Genomic DNA, 21,292 nt, shown 5'->3' on the forward strand with positions numbered 1-21,292 from the left:
ATCCTTCAAAAGCAGGTGAGAGGGTAGTGTTGCAAAGGAAACCGCCCGCTGTCCTCGAGCTTCCATGTGTCTCCATTCGCCGTCCATTTTTTGGTAAAGCACGACGTTGGCTGTATTGTGGCGCACAACCAGAGGCATTGCTGGGATTCGAACCCAGGCTGACCTTCAGGGTCTGTGGCCGTCCAACGGTAAGAGAGCGAGGACAGGCCCTCGGGTCTCTGCACAATTGCAGTGTCCAGTGTCGTTTGAAAGGCAGAGGCACTGTAAGGGCCTCAGGTCCAAGGGAGGGCAAAAAGATCCAAGCTGACATTTGCAAGGCACCGCTGGGATTCGAAACCAGGATCTCCACTGTAAAACCCGACAAGTTACGGTAACTCAAACCGTTTAAGGAAACTGATTGCACTTAAACCATTTAAGTTTGGTAAAACCCAAAAATATGAGTACTATAAACTCATATACATTGAGTTTAATTAACTTATTCTTTTTAACATTAGCTTAGGCAATTATTTGAGTTAACTCAACTTTAAAAATGTAAGTTTATTCCACTCAGTCAGTTTGAATTCAGGTAACAAATCCAACTAAGTCTTATCAACTTTTTGCTACTTAAATGGTTTGAGGAAACCGATTGCCTTAAATGGTTTAAGTTCATCAAACTCAAAGCAATAAAGTTACATAAGACGTACCAAAAACACTGGTAATAATGACAGAAAACGAGGGGTTTTCTTAAGTATTTATTGAAATACAAAAAATATTTTAAAGCATAAATAAAAATAAGTGGTCTGTTTAGTTAAAAATATAACATTTACGCTATCTTATCAGACTTTTCATTAAATAAGCAAAGACAGCAAAAACAAGGAAATGTTTAACAAAATCCCTTTTAAAAATTCTAATTATAATTGATAATATTAAAAATAATAACAATAAATTATATGAAACACAGTGGATCAATAAAAAAAAAAAAAAAAAGGTTTTCCTTAAGATTAACAGTACTTTCTATACAAAATTTAAGTATGTATACTATAAGGGAATACATCAGTGCAATAAAAAAAAAAACTGTACACTAAGCCAAGACTTGGCAGACATCATCTTTAGATACAATCAAAACATCCAAGTCAAAATTATTTATACAATGCTTTTTTTGTTGTGTCAAAGCAACTTTACATTAATCCAGTGACCATTCGATCTGGATACAGACTAAATCTGGTGGCTACAGCAACCTCAGAATAAGAAAGAAACAGACTAATATTAACATAGATGCAAAAGTTCCATGTTGCCACAAAGTCAGATTGGAGAGGACTCATCTGGTTCTCGTGGTCTTGCGTCGATGGCCGTCTAGGTGATGAGGTCTTCAATGATGATCTGTCTCTGGGGCTCATCTAGTTGACGTGGTTTCTGCTGACATTCCATTGGGTTTAAGAATAATGTTCCCTCTTCCTCGGGTCTCTGAACAATTGCAGTGTCGTTTGAAAGGCAGAGGCACTGTAAGGGCCTCAGGTCCAAGGGAGGGCAAAAAGATCCAAGCTGCCATTTCCAAGGCACCGCTGGGATTCGAACCCAGGATCTCCTGTTTACTAGACAGGCGTTTTACCAACTAAGCCACGGCGCCAACTCGCATGCTAATCGTGGGAATGGCGGCTTAGACGATGCATGAATCAACACTTCGAACGTCCTGCTTCCTCCACTTGGTTCATGGGCATTCAAGGCTGTCTGGAGGGTGACTCCAAGGTTCAAAACATCCAGAAGCGGGCCAGGTGCTGGTATGCTTACAGTTTTTTCTGATTGCTTAAGCACATTTTTTGTAACTATTGGCTATTTTTGCAAAACTCCTCACACAAATAAGAAAACCTTTCACCCAATTATCAAAACATTGTAGTTCTCTTGCAAAAGCGAACACAGCTAGATTAACTCTTCACACCTTCGTAAAAATGGTGTTTTCGTATCAAACAGTAAACACAAGCCATCATCTACTAAGCACACAATGTGCCAACTGCACACTGATGGTATGAATACAAAACACATCTGGCTTTTGCTTTCTCTGTGTACAGATGTCAATTTGAGGTTATACTTTTGTCATATAGTGTCATGTAAACATACAAGGATCCAAACTTCAAGTATTGGTGTTTATTCACACTCATCAAAACCAAGACAAAGTCAGAACACAAAATAGTGTTAATGATAGCCATACATGTGTATAATTTTGCTAGGAGTGTGTTGGAAATTTGGTAATTGAGTGTAAGCAGTGAGTTGTGTTTAAAGTTCTGCAAAGTGTGTGTTACAAAATTGCAAACTGAGTGCAGTGTTTGTGCTTTTAGTTTTGCAAACTCAGTGAGTGGTTTTGCTATATGTATTAATAGTTTTAGAAATTGTGCTACAAGAATCACAATTAGCGCTTAAGCATTCAGAAAAAACTGTAAAAGACAACGTCTACAAATTTCTACTGCCTGAGGGCAACTCTGCACAGTATGAGAGTTACCAGAAAGCAAAAACCCACGACTCTGGTGGGACTCGAACCCACAACCTTTGAACGGCCTCATCTGGCAGTCTAGAAGTCCAATGCGCTATCCATTGCGCCACAGAGCCCGTAGGCGTGCCAGGCTGGGCCACTGAGGCCATTCTTACAGATTTGTGCCCGTCCAGCTAGGCTGAGTGGCACGCTGTGTGGGGAGAAAGACAGGTCCTCAGGTCTTTGCACAATTGAGGCATGGTTCAAAAACATAGAGTGCGCCAACATGCGCCAACTCGCATGTTAATCGTGGGGATGGCGGCTTAGACGATGCATGAACGGCGGCTTAGACGATGCATGAATCAACACTTCGAACGTCCTGCTGCCTCCACTTGATGCAAGACAGTGATTGCCATACCTCACTGAATTGGTTCATGGGCACGTTTTGCTACCTTTTAAATATGATTGACATTTTTTTTAAAATCAATGTACGCTGAGAACAGGAGGCCTCCAAATGGTTTCTGCTGTCCGATTGCAACACTGCGCATGATGGGATTAACAAAATGGCAGAAAAAAAGCTGAGTCGGGGCTGTTTGCAAAATAAGGCACTTGCTATCCCTGTTTGCAGGTCGCTTTCGCTTGCTGGACTGAAACGTCGCCCAAGGCACCGCTGTGATTTGAACCCAGGATCTCCTGTTTACGAGACAGGCACTTTAACCAACTAAGCCACGGCGCCAAACCGCATTCAAGGCGGTCTGGAGGGTGACTCCAAGGGTCAAAACCTCATCTGGCAATCTAGAAGTCCAATGCGCTATCCATTGCACCACAGAGCCCGTAGGCGTGCCAGGCTGGGCCACTGAGGCCTTTCTTACAGATTTGTGCCCGTCCAGCTAGGCTGAGTGGCACGCTGTGTGGGCAGAAAGACAGGTCCTCAGGTCTTTGCACAATTGAGGCACGGTTCAAAAACATAGAGCTTTGTCGGGATCTCCCATCCAACAGCGAGGCCAGTGACAGCCACTGATGGAAAGGCACCGCTGGGATGCGATCTTAGGATCGCCTGTTTACAAGACAGGCGCTTTGACCAGCTAAGCCACGGCGCCTCCTTCGTGGGACCCGTTAGCCTAGGATGCTATCCTTCAAAAGCAGGTGAGAGGGTAGTGTTGCAAAGGAAACCGCCCGCTGTCCTCGAGCTTCCATGTGTCTCCATTCGCCGTCCATTTTTTGGTAAAGCACGACGTTGGCTGTATTGTGGCGCACAACCAGAGGCATTGCTGGGATTCGAACCCAGGCTGACCTTCAGGGTCTGTGGCCGTCCAACGGTAAGAGAGCGAGGACAGGCCCTCGGGTCTCTGCACAATTGCAGTGTCCAGTGTCGTTTGAAAGGCAGAGGCACTGTAAGGGCCTCAGGTCCAAGGGAGGGCAAAAAGATCCAAGCTGACATTTGCAAGGCACCGCTGGGATTCGAAACCAGGATCTCCACTGTAAAACCCGACAAGTTACGGTAACTCAAACCGTTTAAGGAAACTGATTGCACTTAAACCATTTAAGTTTGGTAAAACCCAAAAATATGAGTACTATAAACTCATATACATTGAGTTTAATTAACTTATTCTTTTTAACATTAGCTTAGGCAATTATTTGAGTTAACTCAACTTTAAAAATGTAAGTTTATTCCACTCAGTCAGTTTGAATTCAGGTAACAAATCCAACTAAGTCTTATCAACTTTTTGCTACTTAAATGGTTTGAGGAAACCGATTGCCTTAAATGGTTTAAGTTCATCAAACTCAAAGCAATAAAGTTACATAAGACGTACCAAAAACACTGGTAATAATGACAGAAAACGAGGGGTTTTCTTAAGTATTTATTGAAATACAAAAAATATTTTAAAGCATAAATAAAAATAAGTGGTCTGTTTAGTTAAAAATATAACATTTACGCTATCTTATCAGACTTTTCATTAAATAAGCAAAGACAGCAAAAACAAGGAAATGTTTAACAAAATCCCTTTTAAAAATTCTAATTATAATTGATAATATTAAAAATAATAACAATAAATTATATGAAACACAGTGGATCAATAAAAAAAAAAAAAAAAAGGTTTTCCTTAAGATTAACAGTACTTTCTATACAAAATTTAAGTATGTATACTATAAGGGAATACATCAGTGCAATAAAAAAAAAAACTGTACACTAAGCCAAGACTTGGCAGACATCATCTTTAGATACAATCAAAACATCCAAGTCAAAATTATTTATACAATGCTTTTTTTGTTGTGTCAAAGCAACTTTACATTAATCCAGTGACCATTCGATCTGGATACAGACTAAATCTGGTGGCTACAGCAACCTCAGAATAAGAAAGAAACAGACTAATATTAACATAGATGCAAAAGTTCCATGTTGCCACAAAGTCAGATTGGAGAGGACTCATCTGGTTCTCGTGGTCTTGCGTCGATGGCCGTCTAGGTGATGAGGTCTTCAATGATGATCTGTCTCTGGGGCTCATCTAGTTGACGTGGTTTCTGCTGACATTCCATTGGGTTTAAGAATAATGTTCCCTCTTCCTCGGGTCTCTGAACAATTGCAGTGTCGTTTGAAAGGCAGAGGCACTGTAAGGGCCTCAGGTCCAAGGGAGGGCAAAAAGATCCAAGCTGCCATTTCCAAGGCACCGCTGGGATTCGAACCCAGGATCTCCTGTTTACTAGACAGGCGTTTTACCAACTAAGCCACGGCGCCAACTCGCATGCTAATCGTGGGAATGGCGGCTTAGACGATGCATGAATCAACACTTCGAACGTCCTGCTTCCTCCACTTGGTTCATGGGCATTCAAGGCTGTCTGGAGGGTGACTCCAAGGTTCAAAACATCCAGAAGCGGGCCAGGTGCTGGTATGCTTACAGTTTTTTCTGATTGCTTAAGCACATTTTTTGTAACTATTGGCTATTTTTGCAAAACTCCTCACACAAATAAGAAAACCTTTCACCCAATTATCAAAACATTGTAGTTCTCTTGCAAAAGCGAACACAGCTAGATTAACTCTTCACACCTTCGTAAAAATGGTGTTTTCGTATCAAACAGTAAACACAAGCCATCATCTACTAAGCACACAATGTGCCAACTGCACACTGATGGTATGAATACAAAACACATCTGGCTTTTGCTTTCTCTGTGTACAGATGTCAATTTGAGGTTATACTTTTGTCATATAGTGTCATGTAAACATACAAGGATCCAAACTTCAAGTATTGGTGTTTATTCACACTCATCAAAACCAAGACAAAGTCAGAACACAAAATAGTGTTAATGATAGCCATACATGTGTATAATTTTGCTAGGAGTGTGTTGGAAATTTGGTAATTGAGTGTAAGCAGTGAGTTGTGTTTAAAGTTCTGCAAAGTGTGTGTTACAAAATTGCAAACTGAGTGCAGTGTTTGTGCTTTTAGTTTTGCAAACTCAGTGAGTGGTTTTGCTATATGTATTAATAGTTTTAGAAATTGTGCTACAAGAATCACAATTAGCGCTTAAGCATTCAGAAAAAACTGTAAAAGACAACGTCTACAAATTTCTACTGCCTGAGGGCAACTCTGCACAGTATGAGAGTTACCAGAAAGCAAAAACCCACGACTCTGGTGGGACTCGAACCCACAACCTTTGAATGGCCTCATCTGGCAGTCTAGAAGTCCAATGCGCTATCCATTGCGCCACAGAGCCCGTAGGTGTGCCAGGCTGGGCCACTGAGGCCATTCTTACAGATTTGTGCCCGTCCAGCTAGGCTGAGTGGCACGCTGTGTGGGGAGAAAGACAGGTCCTCAGGTCTTTGCACAATTGAGGCATGGTTCAAAAACATAGAGTGCGCCAACATGCGCCAACTCGCATGTTAATCGTGGGGATGGCGGCTTAGACGATGCATGAACGGCGGCTTAGACGATGCATGAATCAACACTTCGAACGTCCTGCTGCCTCCACTTGATGCAAGACAGTGATTGCCATACCTCACTGAATTGGTTCATGGGCACGTTTTGCTACCTTTTAAATATGATTGACATTTTTTTTAAAATCAATGTACGCTGAGAACAGGAGGCCTCCAAATGGTTTCTGCTGTCCGATTGCAACACTGCGCATGATGGGATTAACAAAATGGCAGAAAAAAAGCTGAGTCGGGGCTGTTTGCAAAATTAGGCACTTGCTATCCCTGTTTGCAGGTCGCTTTCGCTTGCTGGACTGAAACGTCGCCCAAGGCACCGCTGGGATTCGAACCCAGGATCTCCTGTTTACGAGACAGGTACTTTAACCAACTAAGCCACGGCGCCAAACCGCATTCAAGGTTGTCTGGAGGGTGACTCCAAGGTTCAAAACATCCAGAAGCGGGCCAGGTGCTGGTATGCTTAAAAGACAACGTCTACAAATTTCTACTGCCTGAGGGCAACTCTGCACATTATGAGAGTTACCAGAAAGCCAAAAGCCACGACTCTGGTGGGACTCGAACCCACAACCTTTGAATGGCCTCAGCTGGCAGTCTAGAAGTCCAATGAGCTATCCATTGCGCCACAAAGCCCGTAGGCGTGCCAGGTTGGGCCACTGAGGCCTTTCTTACAGATTTGTGCCCGTCCAGCTAGGCTGAGTGGCACGCTGTGTGGGCAGAAAGACAGATCCTCAGGTCTTTGCACAATTGATGCATGGTTCAAAAACATAGAGTGTCGTCGGGATCTCCCATCCAACAGCGAGGCCAGTGACAGCCACTGATGGAAAGGCACCGCTGGGATGCGATCTTAGGATCCCCTGTTTACAAGACAGGCGCTTTAACCAGCTAAGCCACGGCGCCTCCTTCGTTGGACCCGTTAGCCTAGGATGCTATCCTTCAAAAGCAGGTGAGAGGGTAGTGTTGCAAGGGAAACCGCCCGCTGTCCTCGAGCTTCTATGTGTCTCCATTCGCCGTCCTTATTTTGGTAAAGCACGACGTTGGCTGTATTGTGGCGCGCAACCAGAGGCATTGCTGGGATTCGAACCCAGGCTGACCTTCCGGGTCTGTGGCCGTACAACGGTAAGAGAGCGCGTGCTCTCTCTGCAGGAAGGACAGGCCCTCGGGTCTCTGCACAATTGCAGTGTCCAGTGTCGTTTGAAAGTCACAGGCACTGTAAGGGCCTCAGGTCCAAGGGAGGGCAAAAAGAACCAAGCTGCCATTTGCAAGGCACCGCTGGGATTCGAACCCAGGACCTCCTGTTTACTAGACAGGCGCTTTACCAACTAAGCCACGGCGCCAACTCGCATGTTAATCGTGGGGATGGCGCCTTAGACGATGCATGAATCAACACTTCGAACGTCCTGCTGCCTCCACTTGGTTCATGGGCATGTTTTGCTACCTTTTAAATATGATTGACATTTTTTTTTTAAATCAATGTACGCTGAGAACAGGAGGCCTCCAAATGGTTTCTGCTGTCCGATTGCAACACTGCGCATGATGGGATTAACAAAATGGCAGAAAAAAAGCTGAGTCGGGGCTGTTTGCAAAATAAGGCACTTGCTATCCCTGTTTGCAGGTCGCTTTCGCTTGCTGGACTGAAACGTCGCCCAAGGCACCGCTGTGATTTGAACCCAGGATCTCCTGTTTACGAGACAGGCACTTTAACCAACTAAGCCACGGCGCCAAACCGCATTCAAGGCGGTCTGGAGGGTGACTCCAAGGGTCAAAACCTCATCTGGCAATCTAGAAGTCCAATGCGCTATCCATTGCACCACAGAGCCCGTAGGCGTGCCAGGCTGGGCCACTGAGGCCTTTCTTACAGATTTGTGCCCGTCCAGCTAGGCTGAGTGGCACGCTGTGTGGGCAGAAAGACAGGTCCTCAGGTCTTTGCACAATTGAGGCACGGTTCAAAAACATAGAGCTTTGTCGGGATCTCCCATCCAACAGCGAGGCCAGTGACAGCCACTGATGGAAAGGCACCGCTGGGATGCGATCTTAGGATCGCCTGTTTACAAGACAGGCGCTTTGACCAGCTAAGCCACGGCGCCTCCTTCGTGGGACCCGTTAGCCTAGGATGCTATCCTTCAAAAGCAGGTGAGAGGGTAGTGTTGCAAAGGAAACCGCCCGCTGTCCTCGAGCTTCCATGTGTCTCCATTCGCCGTCCATTTTTTGGTAAAGCACGACGTTGGCTGTATTGTGGCGCACAACCAGAGGCATTGCTGGGATTCGAACCCAGGCTGACCTTCAGGGTCTGTGGCCGTCCAACGGTAAGAGAGCGAGGACAGGCCCTCGGGTCTCTGCACAATTGCAGTGTCCAGTGTCGTTTGAAAGGCAGAGGCACTGTAAGGGCCTCAGGTCCAAGGGAGGGCAAAAAGATCCAAGCTGACATTTGCAAGGCACCGCTGGGATTCGAAACCAGGATCTCCACTGTAAAACCCGACAAGTTACGGTAACTCAAACCGTTTAAGGAAACTGATTGCACTTAAACCATTTAAGTTTGGTAAAACCCAAAAATATGAGTACTATAAACTCATATACATTGAGTTTAATTAACTTATTCTTTTTAACATTAGCTTAGGCAATTATTTGAGTTAACTCAACTTTAAAAATGTAAGTTTATTCCACTCAGTCAGTTTGAATTCAGGTAACAAATCCAACTAAGTCTTATCAACTTTTTGCTACTTAAATGGTTTGAGGAAACCGATTGCCTTAAATGGTTTAAGTTCATCAAACTCAAAGCAATAAAGTTACATAAGACGTACCAAAAACACTGGTAATAATGACAGAAAACGAGGGGTTTTCTTAAGTATTTATTGAAATACAAAAAATATTTTAAAGCATAAATAAAAATAAGTGGTCTGTTTAGTTAAAAATATAACATTTACGCTATCTTATCAGACTTTTCATTAAATAAGCAAAGACAGCAAAAACAAGGAAATGTTTAACAAAATCCCTTTTAAAAATTCTAATTATAATTGATAATATTAAAAATAATAACAATAAATTATATGAAACACAGTGGATCAATAAAAAAAAAAAAAAAAAGGTTTTCCTTAAGATTAACAGTACTTTCTATACAAAATTTAAGTATGTATACTATAAGGGAATACATCAGTGCAATAAAAAAAAAAAACTGTACACTAAGCCAAGACTTGGCAGACATCATCTTTAGATACAATCAAAACATCCAAGTCAAAATTATTTATACAATGCTTTTTTTGTTGTGTCAAAGCAACTTTACATTAATCCAGTGACCATTCGATCTGGATACAGACTAAATCTGGTGGCTACAGCAACCTCAGAATAAGAAAGAAACAGACTAATATTAACATAGATGCAAAAGTTCCATGTTGCCACAAAGTCAGATTGGAGAGGACTCATCTGGTTCTCGTGGTCTTGCGTCGATGGCCGTCTAGGTGATGAGGTCTTCAATGATGATCTGTCTCTGGGGCTCATCTAGTTGACGTGGTTTCTGCTGACATTCCATTGGGTTTAAGAATAATGTTCCCTCTTCCTCGGGTCTCTGAACAATTGCAGTGTCGTTTGAAAGGCAGAGGCACTGTAAGGGCCTCAGGTCCAAGGGAGGGCAAAAAGATCCAAGCTGCCATTTCCAAGGCACCGCTGGGATTCGAACCCAGGATCTCCTGTTTACTAGACAGGCGTTTTACCAACTAAGCCACGGCGCCAACTCGCATGCTAATCGTGGGAATGGCGGCTTAGACGATGCATGAATCAACACTTCGAACGTCCTGCTTCCTCCACTTGGTTCATGGGCATTCAAGGCTGTCTGGAGGGTGACTCCAAGGTTCAAAACATCCAGAAGCGGGCCAGGTGCTGGTATGCTTACAGTTTTTTCTGATTGCTTAAGCACATTTTTTGTAACTATTGGCTATTTTTGCAAAACTCCTCACACAAATAAGAAAACCTTTCACCCAATTATCAAAACATTGTAGTTCTCTTGCAAAAGCGAACACAGCTAGATTAACTCTTCACACCTTCGTAAAAATGGTGTTTTCGTATCAAACAGTAAACACAAGCCATCATCTACTAAGCACACAATGTGCCAACTGCACACTGATGGTATGAATACAAAACACATCTGGCTTTTGCTTTCTCTGTGTACAGATGTCAATTTGAGGTTATACTTTTGTCATATAGTGTCATGTAAACATACAAGGATCCAAACTTCAAGTATTGGTGTTTATTCACACTCATCAAAACCAAGACAAAGTCAGAACACAAAATAGTGTTAATGATAGCCATACATGTGTATAATTTTGCTAGGAGTGTGTTGGAAATTTGGTAATTGAGTGTAAGCAGTGAGTTGTGTTTAAAGTTCTGCAAAGTGTGTGTTACAAAATTGCAAACTGAGTGCAGTGTTTGTGCTTTTAGTTTTGCAAACTCAGTGAGTGGTTTTGCTATATGTATTAATAGTTTTAGAAATTGTGCTACAAGAATCACAATTAGCGCTTAAGCATTCAGAAAAAACTGTAAAAGACAACGTCTACAAATTTCTACTGCCTGAGGGCAACTCTGCACAGTATGAGAGTTACCAGAAAGCAAAAACCCACGACTCTGGTGGGACTCGAACCCACAACCTTTGAATGGCCTCATCTGGCAGTCTAGAAGTCCAATGCGCTATCCATTGCGCCACAGAGCCCGTAGGCGTGCCAGGCTGGGCCACTGAGGCCATTCTTACAGATTTGTGCCCGTCCAGCTAGGCTGAGTGGCACGCTGTGTGGGGAGAAAGACAGGTCCTCAGGTCTTTGCACAATTGAGGCATGGTTCAAAAACATAGAGTGCGCCAACATGCGCCAACTCGCATGTTAATCGTGGGGATGGCGGCTTAGACGATGCATGAACGGCGGCTTAGACGATGCATGAATCAACACTTCGAACGTCCTGCTGCCTCCACTTGATGCAAGACAGTGATTGCCATACCTCACTGAATTGGTTCATGGGCACGTTTTGCTACCTTTTAAATATGATTGACATTTTTTTTAAAATCAATGTACGCTGAGAACAGGAGGCCTCCAAATGGTTTCTGCTGTCCGATTGCAACACTGCGCATGATGGGATTAACAAAATGGCAGAAAAAAAGCTGAGTCGGGGCTGTTTGCAAAATTAGGCACTTGCTATCCCTGTTTGCAGGTCGCTTTCGCTTGCTGGACTGAAACGTCGCCCAAGGCACCGCTGGGATTCGAACCCAGGATCTCCTGTTTACGAGACAGGTACTTTAACCAACTAAGCCACGGCGCCAAACCGCATTCAAGGTTGTCTGGAGGGTGACTCCAAGGTTCAAAACATCCAGAAGCGGGCCAGGTGCTGGTATGCTTAAAAGACAACGTCTACAAATTTCTACTGCCTGAGGGCAACTCTGCACATTATGAGAGTTACCAGAAAGCCAAAAGCCACGACTCTGGTGGGACTCGAACCCACAACCTTTGAATGGCCTCAGCTGGCAGTCTAGAAGTCCAATGAGCTATCCATTGCGCCACAAAGCCCGTAGGCGTGCCAGGTTGGGCCACTGAGGCCTTTCTTACAGATTTGTGCCCGTCCAGCTAGGCTGAGTGGCACGCTGTGTGGGCAGAAAGACAGATCCTCAGGTCTTTGCACAATTGATGCATGGTTCAAAAACATAGAGTGTCGTCGGGATCTCCCATCCAACAGCGAGGCCAGTGACAGCCACTGATGGAAAGGCACCGCTGGGATGCAATCTTAGGATCCCCTGTTTACAAGACAGGCGCTTTAACCAGCTAAGCCACGGCGCCTCCTTCGTTGGACCCGTTAGCCTAGGATGCTATCCTTCAAAAGCAGGTGAGAGGGTAGTGTTGCAAGGGAAACCGCCCGCTGTCCTCGAGCTTCTATGTGTCTCCATTCGCCGTCCTTATTTTGGTAAAGCACGACGTTGGCTGTATTGTGGCGCGCAACCAGAGGCATTGCTGGGATTCGAACCCAGGCTGACCTTCCGGGTCTGTGGCCGTACAACGGTAAGAGAGCGCGTGCTCTCTCTGCAGGAAGGACAGGCCCTCGGGTCTCTGCACAATTGCAGTGTCCAGTGTCGTTTGAAAGTCACAGGCACTGTAAGGGCCTCAGGTCCAAGGGAGGGCAAAAAGAACCAAGCTGCCATTTGCAAGGCACCGCTGGGATTCGAACCCAGGACCTCCTGTTTACTAGACAGGCGCTTTACCAACTAAGCCACGGCGCCAACTCGCATGTTAATCGTGGGGATGGCGCCTTAGACGATGCATGAATCAACACTTCGAACGTCCTGCTGCCTCCACTTGGTTCATGGGCATGTTTTGCTACCTTTTAAATATGATTGACATTTTTTTTTTAAATCAATGTACGCTGAGAACAGGAGGCCTCCAAATGGTTTCTGCTGTCCGATTGCAACACTGCGCATGATGGGATTAACAAAATGGCAGAAAAAAAGCTGAGTCGGGGCTGTTTGCAAAATAAGGCACTTGCTATCCCTGTTTGCAGGTCGCTTTCGCTTGCTGGACTGAAACGTCGCCCAAGGCACCGCTGTGATTTGAACCCAGGATCTCCTGTTTACGAGACAGGCACTTTAACCAACTAAGCCACGGCGCCAAACCGCATTCAAGGCGGTCTGGAGGGTGACTCCAAGGGTCAAAACCTCATCTGGCAATCTAGAAGTCCAATGCGCTATCCATTGCACCACAGAGCCCGTAGGCGTGCCAGGCTGGGCCACTGAGGCCTTTCTTACAGATTTGTGCCCGTCCAGCTAGGCTGAGTGGCACGCTGTGTGGGCAGAAAGACAGGTCCTCAGGTCTTTGCACAATTGAGGCACGGTTCAAAAACATAGAGCTTTGTCGGGATCTCCCATCCAACAGCGAGGCCAGTGACAGCCACTGATGGAAAGGCACCGCTGGGATGCGATCTTAGGATCGCCTGTTTACAAGACAGGCGCTTTGACCAGCTAAGCCACGGCGCCTCCTTCGTGGGACCCGTTAGCCTAGGATGCTATCCTTCAAAAGCAGGTGAGAGGGTAGTGTTGCAAAGGAAACCGCCCGCTGTCCTCGAGCTTCCATGTGTCTCCATTCGCCGTCCATTTTTTGGTAAAGCACGACGTTGGCTGTATTGTGGCGCACAACCAGAGGCATTGCTGGGATTCGAACCCAGGCTGACCTTCAGGGTCTGTGGCCGTCCAACGGTAAGAGAGCGAGGACAGGCCCTCGGGTCTCTGCACAATTGCAGTGTCCAGTGTCGTTTGAAAGGCAGAGGCACTGTAAGGGCCTCAGGTCCAAGGGAGGGCAAAAAGATCCAAGCTGACATTTGCAAGGCACCGCTGGGATTCGAAACCAGGATCTCCACTGTAAAACCCGACAAGTTACGGTAACTCAAACCGTTTAAGGAAACTGATTGCACTTAAACCATTTAAGTTTGGTAAAACCCAAAAATATGAGTACTATAAACTCATATACATTGAGTTTAATTAACTTATTCTTTTTAACATTAGCTTAGGCAATTATTTGAGTTAACTCAACTTTAAAAATGTAAGTTTATTCCACTCAGTCAGTTTGAATTCAGGTAACAAATCCAACTAAGTCTTATCAACTTTTTGCTACTTAAATGGTTTGAGGAAACCGATTGCCTTAAATGGTTTAAGTTCATCAAACTCAAAGCAATAAAGTTACATAAGACGTACCAAAAACACTGGTAATAATGACAGAAAACGAGGGGTTTTCTTAAGTATTTATTGAAATACAAAAAATATTTTAAAGCATAAATAAAAATAAGTGGTCTGTTTAGTTAAAAATATAACATTTACGCTATCTTATCAGACTTTTCATTAAATAAGCAAAGACAGCAAAAACAAGGAAATGTTTAACAAAATCCCTTTTAAAAATTCTAATTATAATTGATAATATTAAAAATAATAACAATAAATTATATGAAACACAGTGGATCAATAAAAAAAAAAAAAAAAAGGTTTTCCTTAAGATTAACAGTACTTTCTATACAAAATTTAAGTATGTATACTATAAGGGAATACATCAGTGCAATAAAAAAAAAAAACTGTACACTAAGCCAAGACTTGGCAGACATCATCTTTAGATACAATCAAAACATCCAAGTCAAAATTATTTATACAATGCTTTTTTTGTTGTGTCAAAGCAACTTTACATTAATCCAGTGACCATTCGATCTGGATACAGACTAAATCTGGTGGCTACAGCAACCTCAGAATAAGAAAGAAACAGACTAATATTAACATAGATGCAAAAGTTCCATGTTGCCACAAAGTCAGATTGGAGAGGACTCATCTGGTTCTCGTGGTCTTGCGTCGATGGCCGTCTAGGTGATGAGGTCTTCAATGATGATCTGTCTCTGGGGCTCATCTAGTTGACGTGGTTTCTGCTGACATTCCATTGGGTTTAAGAATAATGTTCCCTCTTCCTCGGGTCTCTGAACAATTGCAGTGTCGTTTGAAAGGCAGAGGCACTGTAAGGGCCTCAGGTCCAAGGGAGGGCAAAAAGATCCAAGCTGCCATTTCCAAGGCACCGCTGGGATTCGAACCCAGGATCTCCTGTTTACTAGACAGGCGTTTTACCAACTAAGCCACGGCGCCAACTCGCATGCTAATCGTGGGAATGGCGGCTTAGACGATGCATGAATCAACACTTCGAACGTCCTGCTTCCTCCACTTGGTTCATGGGCATTCAAGGCTGTCTGGAGGGTGACTCCAAGGTTCAAAACATCCAGAAGCGGGCCAGGTGCTGGTATGCTTACAGTTTTTTCTGATTGCTTAAGCACATTTTTTGTAACTATTGGCTATTTTTGCAAAACTCCTCACACAAATAAGAAAACCTTTCACCCAATTATCAAAACATTGTAGTTCTCTTGCAAAAGCGAACACAGCTAGATTAACTCTTCACACCTTCGTAAAAATGGTGTTTTCGTATCAAACAGTAAACACAAGCCATCATCTACTAAGCACACAATGTGCCAACTGCACACTGATGGTATGAATACAAAACACATCTGGCTTTTGCTTTCTCTGTGTACAGATGTCAATTTGAGGTTATACTTTTGTCATATAGTGTCATGTAAACATACAAGGATCCAAACTTCAAGTATTGGTGTTTATTCACACTCATCAAAACCAAGACAAAGTCAGAACACAAAATAGTGTTAATGATAGCCATACATGTGTATAATTTTGCTAGGAGTGTGTTGGAAATTTGGTAATTGAGTGTAAGCAGTGAGTTGTGTTTAAAGTTCTGCAAAGTGTGTGTTACAAAATTGCAAACTGAGTGCAGTGTTTGTGCTTTTAGTTTTGCAAACTCAGTGAGTGGTTTTGCTATATGTATTAATAGTTTTAGAAATTGTGCTACAAGAATCACAATTAGCGCTTAAGCATTCAGAAAAAACTGTAAAAGACAACGTCTACAAATTTCTACTGCCTGAGGGCAACTCTGCACAGTATGAGAGTTACCAGAAAGCAAAAACCCACGACTCTGGTGGGACTCGAACCCACAACCTTTGAATGGCCTCATCTGGCAGTCTAGAAGTCCAATGCGCTATCCATTGCGCCACAGAGCCCGTAGGCGTGCCAGGCTGGGCCACTGAGGCCATTCTTACAGATTTGTGCCCGTCCAGCTAGGCTGAGTGGCACGCTGTGTGGGGAGAAAGACAGGTCCTCAGGTCTTTGCACAATTGAGGCATGGTTCAAAAACATAGAGTGCGCCAACATGCGCCAACTCGCATGTTAATCGTGGGGATGGCGGCTTAGACGATGCATGAACGGCGGCTTAGACGATGCATGAATCAACACTTCGAACGTCCTGCTGCCTCCACTTGATGCAAGACAGTGATTGCCATACCTCACTGAATTGGTTCATGGGCACGTTTTGCTACCTTTTAAATATGATTGACATTTTTTTTAAAATCAATGTACGCTGAGAACAGGAGGCCTCCAAATGGTTTCTGCTGTCCGATTGCAACACTGCGCATGATGGGATTAACAAAATGGCAGAAAAAAAGCTGAGTCGGGGCTGTTTGCAAAATTAGGCACTTGCTATCCCTGTTTGCAGGTCGCTTTCGCTTGCTGGACTGAAACGTCGCCCAAGGCACCGCTGGGATTCGAACCCAGGATCTCCTGTTTACGAGACAGGTACTTTAACCAACTAAGCCACGGCGCCAAACCGCATTCAAGGTTGTCTGGAGGGTGACTCCAAGGTTCAAAACATCCAGAAGCGGGCCAGGTGCTGGTATGCTTAAAAGACAACGTCTACAAATTTCTACTGCCTGAGGGCAACTCTGCACATTATGAGAGTTACCAGAAAGCCAAAAGCCACGACTCTGGTGGGACTCGAACCCACAACCTTTGAATGGCCTCAGCTGGCAGTCTAGAAGTCCAATGAGCTATCCATTGCGCCACAAAGCCCGTAGGCGTGCCAGGTTGGGCCACTGAGGCCTTTCTTACAGATTTGTGCCCGTCCAGCTAGGCTGAGTGGCACGCTGTGTGGGCAGAAAGACAGATCCTCAGGTCTTTGCACAATTGATGCATGGTTCAAAAACATAGAGTGTCGTCGGGATCTCCCATCCAACAGCGAGGCCAGTGACAGCCACTGATGGAAAGGCACCGCTGGGATGCGATCTTAGGATCCCCTGTTTACAAGACAGGCGCTTTAACCAGCTAAGCCACGGCGCCTCCTTCGTTGGACCCGTTAGCCTAGGATGCTATCCTTCAAAAGCAGGTGAGAGGGTAGTGTTGCAAGGGAAACCGCCCGCTGTCCTCGAGCTTCTATGTGTCTCCATTCGCCGTCCTTATTTTGGTAAAGCACGACGTTGGCTGTATTGTGGCGCGCAACCAGAGGCATTGCTGGGATTCGAACCCAGGCTGACCTTCCGGGTCTGTGGCCGTACAACGGTAAGAGAGCGCGTGCTCTCTCTGCAGGAAGGACAGGCCCTCGGGTCTCTGCACAATTGCAGTGTCCAGTGTCGTTTGAAAGTCACAGGCACTGTAAGGGCCTCAGGTCCAAGGGAGGGCAAAAAGAACCAAGCTGCCATTTGCAAGGCACCGCTGGGATTCGAACCCAGGACCTCCTGTTTACTAGACAGGCGCTTTACCAACTAAGCCACGGCGCCAACTCGCATGTTAATCGTGGGGATGGCGCCTTAGACGATGCATGAATCAACACTTCGAACGTCCTGCTGCCTCCACTTGGTTCATGGGCATGTTTTGCTACCTTTTAAATATGATTGACATTTTTTTTTTAAATCAATGTACGCTGAGAACAGGAGGCCTCCAAATGGTTTCTGCTGTCCGATTGCAACACTGCGCATGATGGGATTAACAAAATGGCAGAAAAAAAGCTGAGTCGGGGCTGTTTGCAAAATAAGGCACTTGCTATCCCTGTTTGCAGGTCGCTTTCGCTTGCTGGACTGAAACGTCGCCCAAGGCACCGCTGTGATTTGAACCCAGGATCTCCTGTTTACGAGACAGGCACTTTAACCAACTAAGCCACGGCGCCAAACCGCATTCAAGGCGGTCTGGAGGGTGACTCCAAGGGTCAAAACCTCATCTGGCAATCTAGAAGTCCAATGCGCTATCCATTGCACCACAGAGCCCGTAGGCGTGCCAGGCTGGGCCACTGAGGCCTTTCTTACAGATTTGTGCCCGTCCAGCTAGGCTGAGTGGCACGCTGTGTGGGCAGAAAGACAGGTCCTCAGGTCTTTGCACAATTGAGGCACGGTTCAAAAACATAGAGCTTTGTCGGGATCTCCCATCCAACAGCGAGGCCAGTGACAGCCACTGATGGAAAGGCACCGCTGGGATGCGATCTTAGGATCGCCTGTTTACAAGACAGGCGCTTTGACCAGCTAAGCCACGGCGCCTCCTTCGTGGGACCCGTTAGCCTAGGATGCTATCCTTCAAAAGCAGGTGAGAGGGTAGTGTTGCAAAGGAAACCGCCCGCTGTCCTCGAGCTTCCATGTGTCTCCATTCGCCGTCCATTTTTTGGTAAAGCACGACGTTGGCTGTATTGTGGCGCACAACCAGAGGCATTGCTGGGATTCGAACCCAGGCTGACCTTCAGGGTCTGTGGCCGTCCAACGGTAAGAGAGCGAGGACAGGCCCTCGGGTCTCTGCACAATTGCAGTGTCCAGTGTCGTTTGAAAGGCAGAGGCACTGTAAGGGCCTCAGGTCCAAGGGAGGGCAAAAAGATCCAAGCTGACATTTGCAAGGCACCGCTGGGATTCGAAACCAGGATCTCCACTGTAAAACCCGACAAGTTACGGTAACTCAAACCGTTTAAGGAAACTGATTGCACTTAAACCATTTAAGTTTGGTAAAACCCAAAAATATGAGTACTATAAACTCATATACATTGAGTTTAATTAACTTATTCTTTTTAACATTAGCTTAGGCAATTATTTGAGTTAACTCAACTTTAAAAATGTAAGTTTATTCCACTCAGTCAGTTTGAATTCAGGTAACAAATCCAACTAAGTCTTATCAACTTTTTGCTACTTAAATGGTTTGAGGAAACCGATTGCCTTAAATGGTTTAAGTTCATCAAACTCAAAGCAATAAAGTTACATAAGACGTACCAAAAACACTGGTAATAATGACAGAAAACGAGGGGTTTTCTTAAGTATTTATTGAAATACAAAAAATATTTTAAAGCATAAATAAAAATAAGTGGTCTGTTTAGTTAAAAATATAACATTTACGCTATCTTATCAGACTTTTCATTAAATAAGCAAAGACAGCAAAAACAAGGAAATGTTTAACAAAATCCCTTTTAAAAATTCTAATTATAATTGATAATATTAAAAATAATAACAATAAATTATATGAAACACAGTGGATCAATAAAAAAAAAAAAAAAAGGTTTTCCTTAAGATTAACAGTACTTTCTATACAAAATTTAAGTATGTATACTATAAGGGAATACATCAGTGCAATAAAAAAAAAAAACTGTACACTAAGCCAAGACTTGGCAGACATCATCTTTAGATACAATCAAAACATCCAAGTCAAAATTATTTATACAATGCTTTTTTTGTTGTGTCAAAGCAACTTTACATTAATCCAGTGACCATTCGATCTGGATACAGACTAAATCTGGTGGCTACAGCAACCTCAGAATAAGAAAGAAACAGACTAATATTAACATAGATGCAAAAGTTCCATGTTGCCACAAAGTCAGATTGGAGAGGACTCATCTGGTTCTCGTGGTCTTGCGTCGATGGCCGTCTAGGTGATGAGGTCTTCAATGATGATCTGTCTCTGGGGCTCATCTAGTTGACGTGGTTTCTGCTGACATTCCATTGGGTTTAAGAATAATGTTCCCTCTTCCTCGGGTCTCTGAACAATTGCAGTGTCGTTTGAAAGGCAGAGGCACTGTAAGGGCCTCAGGTCCAAGGGAGGGCAAAAAGATCCAAGCTGCCATTTCCAAGGCACCGCTGGGATTCGAACCCAGGATCTCCTGTTTACTAGACAGGCGTTTTACCAACTAAGCCACGGCGCCAACTCGCATGCTAATCGTGGGAATGGCGGCTTAGACGATGCATGAATCAACACTTCGAACGTCCTGCTTCCTCCACTTGGTTCATGGGCATTCAAGGCTGTCTGGAGGGTGACTCCAAGGTTCAAAACATCCAGAAGCGGGCCAGGTGCTGGTATGCTTACAGTTTTTTCTGATTGCTTAAGCACATTTTTTGTAACTATTGGCTATTTTTGCAAAACTCCTCACACAAATAAGAAAACCTTTCACCCAATTATCAAAACATTGTAGTTCTCTTGCAAAAGCGAACACAGCTAGATTAACTCTTCACACCTTCGTAAAAATGGTGTTTTCGTATCAAACAGTAAACACAAGCCATCATCTACTAAGCACACAATGTGCCAACTGCACACTGATGGTATGAATACAAAACACATCTGGCTTTTGCTTTCTCTGTGTACAGATGTCAATTTGAGGTTATACTTTTGTCATATAGTGTCATGTAAACATACAAGGATCCAAACTTCAAGTATTGGTGTTTATTCACACTCATCAAAACCAAGACAAAGTCAGAACACAAAATAGTGTTAATGATAGCCATACATGTGTATAATTTTGCTAGGAGTGTGTTGGAAATTTGGTAATTGAGTGTAAGCAGTGAGTTGTGTTTAAAGTTCTGCAAAGTGTGTGTTACAAAATTGCAAACTGAGTGCAGTGTTTGTGCTTTTAGTTTTGCAAACTCAGTGAGTGGTTTTGCTATATGTATTAATAGTTTTAGAAATTGTGCTACAAGAATCACAATTAGCGCTTAAGCATTCAGAAAAAACTGTAAAAGACAACGTCTACAAATTTCTACTGCCTGAGGGCAACTCTGCACAGTATGAGAGTTACCAGAAAGCAAAAACCCACGACTCTGGTGGGACTCGAACCCACAACCTTTGAATGGCCTCATCTGGCAGTCTAGAAGTCCAATGCGCTATCCATTGCGCCACAGAGCCCGTAGGCGTGCCAGGCTGGGCCACTGAGGCCATTCTTACAGATTTGTGCCCGTCCAGCTAGGCTGAGTGGCACGCTGTGTGGGGAGAAAGACAGGTCCTCAGGTCTTTGCACAATTGAGGCATGGTTCAAAAACATAGAGTGCGCCAACATGCGCCAACTCGCATGTTAATCGTGGGGATGGCGGCTTAGACGATGCATGAACGGCGGCTTAGACGATGCATGAATCAACACTTCGAACGTCCTGCTGCCTCCACTTGATGCAAGACAGTGATTGCCATACCTCACTGAATTGGTTCATGGGCACGTTTTGCTACCTTTTAAATATGATTGACATTTTTTTTAAAATCAATGTACGCTGAGAACAGGAGGCCTCCAAATGGTTTCTGCTGTCCGATTGCAACACTGCGC

General features: G+C 44.2%; 23 non-coding genes across 23 annotated transcripts; all 23 read right to left on the reverse strand.

Moving 5' to 3' along the window:
- Positions 1 to 1,533: 1,533 nt before the first annotated feature.
- Positions 1,534 to 1,606, reverse strand: trnat-agu (transfer RNA threonine (anticodon AGU)). Its single transcript has one exon. It is a non-coding gene; the product is annotated as a tRNA-Thr (tRNA).
- Positions 1,607 to 2,490: 884 nt separating this feature from the next.
- On the reverse strand, positions 2,491 to 2,580 carry trnar-ucu (transfer RNA arginine (anticodon UCU)). The gene is given in 2 exon segments: positions 2,491 to 2,526; positions 2,544 to 2,580. It is a non-coding gene; the product is annotated as a tRNA-Arg (tRNA).
- A 525-nt stretch (positions 2,581 to 3,105) lies between these two features.
- On the reverse strand, positions 3,106 to 3,179 carry trnat-cgu (transfer RNA threonine (anticodon CGU)). The gene has a single exon. It is a non-coding gene; the product is annotated as a tRNA-Thr (tRNA).
- A 1,928-nt stretch (positions 3,180 to 5,107) lies between these two features.
- Positions 5,108 to 5,180, reverse strand: trnat-agu (transfer RNA threonine (anticodon AGU)). The gene has a single exon. It is a non-coding gene; the product is annotated as a tRNA-Thr (tRNA).
- An 884-nt stretch (positions 5,181 to 6,064) lies between these two features.
- trnar-ucu (transfer RNA arginine (anticodon UCU)) lies at positions 6,065 to 6,154 on the reverse strand. The gene is given in 2 exon segments: positions 6,065 to 6,100; positions 6,118 to 6,154. It is a non-coding gene; the product is annotated as a tRNA-Arg (tRNA).
- Positions 6,155 to 6,679: 525 nt separating this feature from the next.
- trnat-cgu (transfer RNA threonine (anticodon CGU)) lies at positions 6,680 to 6,753 on the reverse strand. The gene has a single exon. It is a non-coding gene; the product is annotated as a tRNA-Thr (tRNA).
- Positions 6,754 to 6,908: 155 nt separating this feature from the next.
- On the reverse strand, positions 6,909 to 6,998 carry trnar-ucu (transfer RNA arginine (anticodon UCU)). Its single transcript is given in 2 exon segments — positions 6,909 to 6,944; positions 6,962 to 6,998. It is a non-coding gene; the product is annotated as a tRNA-Arg (tRNA).
- Positions 6,999 to 7,629: 631 nt separating this feature from the next.
- On the reverse strand, positions 7,630 to 7,702 carry trnat-agu (transfer RNA threonine (anticodon AGU)). The gene has a single exon. It is a non-coding gene; the product is annotated as a tRNA-Thr (tRNA).
- A 312-nt stretch (positions 7,703 to 8,014) lies between these two features.
- trnat-cgu (transfer RNA threonine (anticodon CGU)) lies at positions 8,015 to 8,088 on the reverse strand. Its single transcript has one exon. It is a non-coding gene; the product is annotated as a tRNA-Thr (tRNA).
- Positions 8,089 to 10,017: 1,929 nt separating this feature from the next.
- On the reverse strand, positions 10,018 to 10,090 carry trnat-agu (transfer RNA threonine (anticodon AGU)). Its single transcript has one exon. It is a non-coding gene; the product is annotated as a tRNA-Thr (tRNA).
- Positions 10,091 to 10,974: 884 nt separating this feature from the next.
- Positions 10,975 to 11,064, reverse strand: trnar-ucu (transfer RNA arginine (anticodon UCU)). The gene is given in 2 exon segments: positions 10,975 to 11,010; positions 11,028 to 11,064. It is a non-coding gene; the product is annotated as a tRNA-Arg (tRNA).
- Positions 11,065 to 11,589: 525 nt separating this feature from the next.
- On the reverse strand, positions 11,590 to 11,663 carry trnat-cgu (transfer RNA threonine (anticodon CGU)). The gene has a single exon. It is a non-coding gene; the product is annotated as a tRNA-Thr (tRNA).
- Positions 11,664 to 11,818: 155 nt separating this feature from the next.
- On the reverse strand, positions 11,819 to 11,908 carry trnar-ucu (transfer RNA arginine (anticodon UCU)). The gene is given in 2 exon segments: positions 11,819 to 11,854; positions 11,872 to 11,908. It is a non-coding gene; the product is annotated as a tRNA-Arg (tRNA).
- Positions 11,909 to 12,539: 631 nt separating this feature from the next.
- Positions 12,540 to 12,612, reverse strand: trnat-agu (transfer RNA threonine (anticodon AGU)). The gene has a single exon. It is a non-coding gene; the product is annotated as a tRNA-Thr (tRNA).
- A 312-nt stretch (positions 12,613 to 12,924) lies between these two features.
- Positions 12,925 to 12,998, reverse strand: trnat-cgu (transfer RNA threonine (anticodon CGU)). The gene has a single exon. It is a non-coding gene; the product is annotated as a tRNA-Thr (tRNA).
- A 1,929-nt stretch (positions 12,999 to 14,927) lies between these two features.
- trnat-agu (transfer RNA threonine (anticodon AGU)) lies at positions 14,928 to 15,000 on the reverse strand. The gene has a single exon. It is a non-coding gene; the product is annotated as a tRNA-Thr (tRNA).
- Positions 15,001 to 15,884: 884 nt separating this feature from the next.
- Positions 15,885 to 15,974, reverse strand: trnar-ucu (transfer RNA arginine (anticodon UCU)). Its single transcript is given in 2 exon segments — positions 15,885 to 15,920; positions 15,938 to 15,974. It is a non-coding gene; the product is annotated as a tRNA-Arg (tRNA).
- Positions 15,975 to 16,499: 525 nt separating this feature from the next.
- Positions 16,500 to 16,573, reverse strand: trnat-cgu (transfer RNA threonine (anticodon CGU)). The gene has a single exon. It is a non-coding gene; the product is annotated as a tRNA-Thr (tRNA).
- Positions 16,574 to 16,728: 155 nt separating this feature from the next.
- Positions 16,729 to 16,818, reverse strand: trnar-ucu (transfer RNA arginine (anticodon UCU)). Its single transcript is given in 2 exon segments — positions 16,729 to 16,764; positions 16,782 to 16,818. It is a non-coding gene; the product is annotated as a tRNA-Arg (tRNA).
- A 631-nt stretch (positions 16,819 to 17,449) lies between these two features.
- trnat-agu (transfer RNA threonine (anticodon AGU)) lies at positions 17,450 to 17,522 on the reverse strand. Its single transcript has one exon. It is a non-coding gene; the product is annotated as a tRNA-Thr (tRNA).
- Positions 17,523 to 17,834: 312 nt separating this feature from the next.
- On the reverse strand, positions 17,835 to 17,908 carry trnat-cgu (transfer RNA threonine (anticodon CGU)). The gene has a single exon. It is a non-coding gene; the product is annotated as a tRNA-Thr (tRNA).
- Positions 17,909 to 19,836: 1,928 nt separating this feature from the next.
- trnat-agu (transfer RNA threonine (anticodon AGU)) lies at positions 19,837 to 19,909 on the reverse strand. The gene has a single exon. It is a non-coding gene; the product is annotated as a tRNA-Thr (tRNA).
- An 884-nt stretch (positions 19,910 to 20,793) lies between these two features.
- On the reverse strand, positions 20,794 to 20,883 carry trnar-ucu (transfer RNA arginine (anticodon UCU)). Its single transcript is given in 2 exon segments — positions 20,794 to 20,829; positions 20,847 to 20,883. It is a non-coding gene; the product is annotated as a tRNA-Arg (tRNA).
- Positions 20,884 to 21,292: the final 409 nt, after the last annotated feature.

The sequence above is a fragment of the Garra rufa genome, unplaced genomic scaffold (assembly GCF_049309525.1).
Source record: "Garra rufa unplaced genomic scaffold, GarRuf1.0 hap1_unplaced_002, whole genome shotgun sequence".
Taxonomy (NCBI): Eukaryota; Metazoa; Chordata; class Actinopteri; order Cypriniformes; family Cyprinidae; genus Garra; species Garra rufa.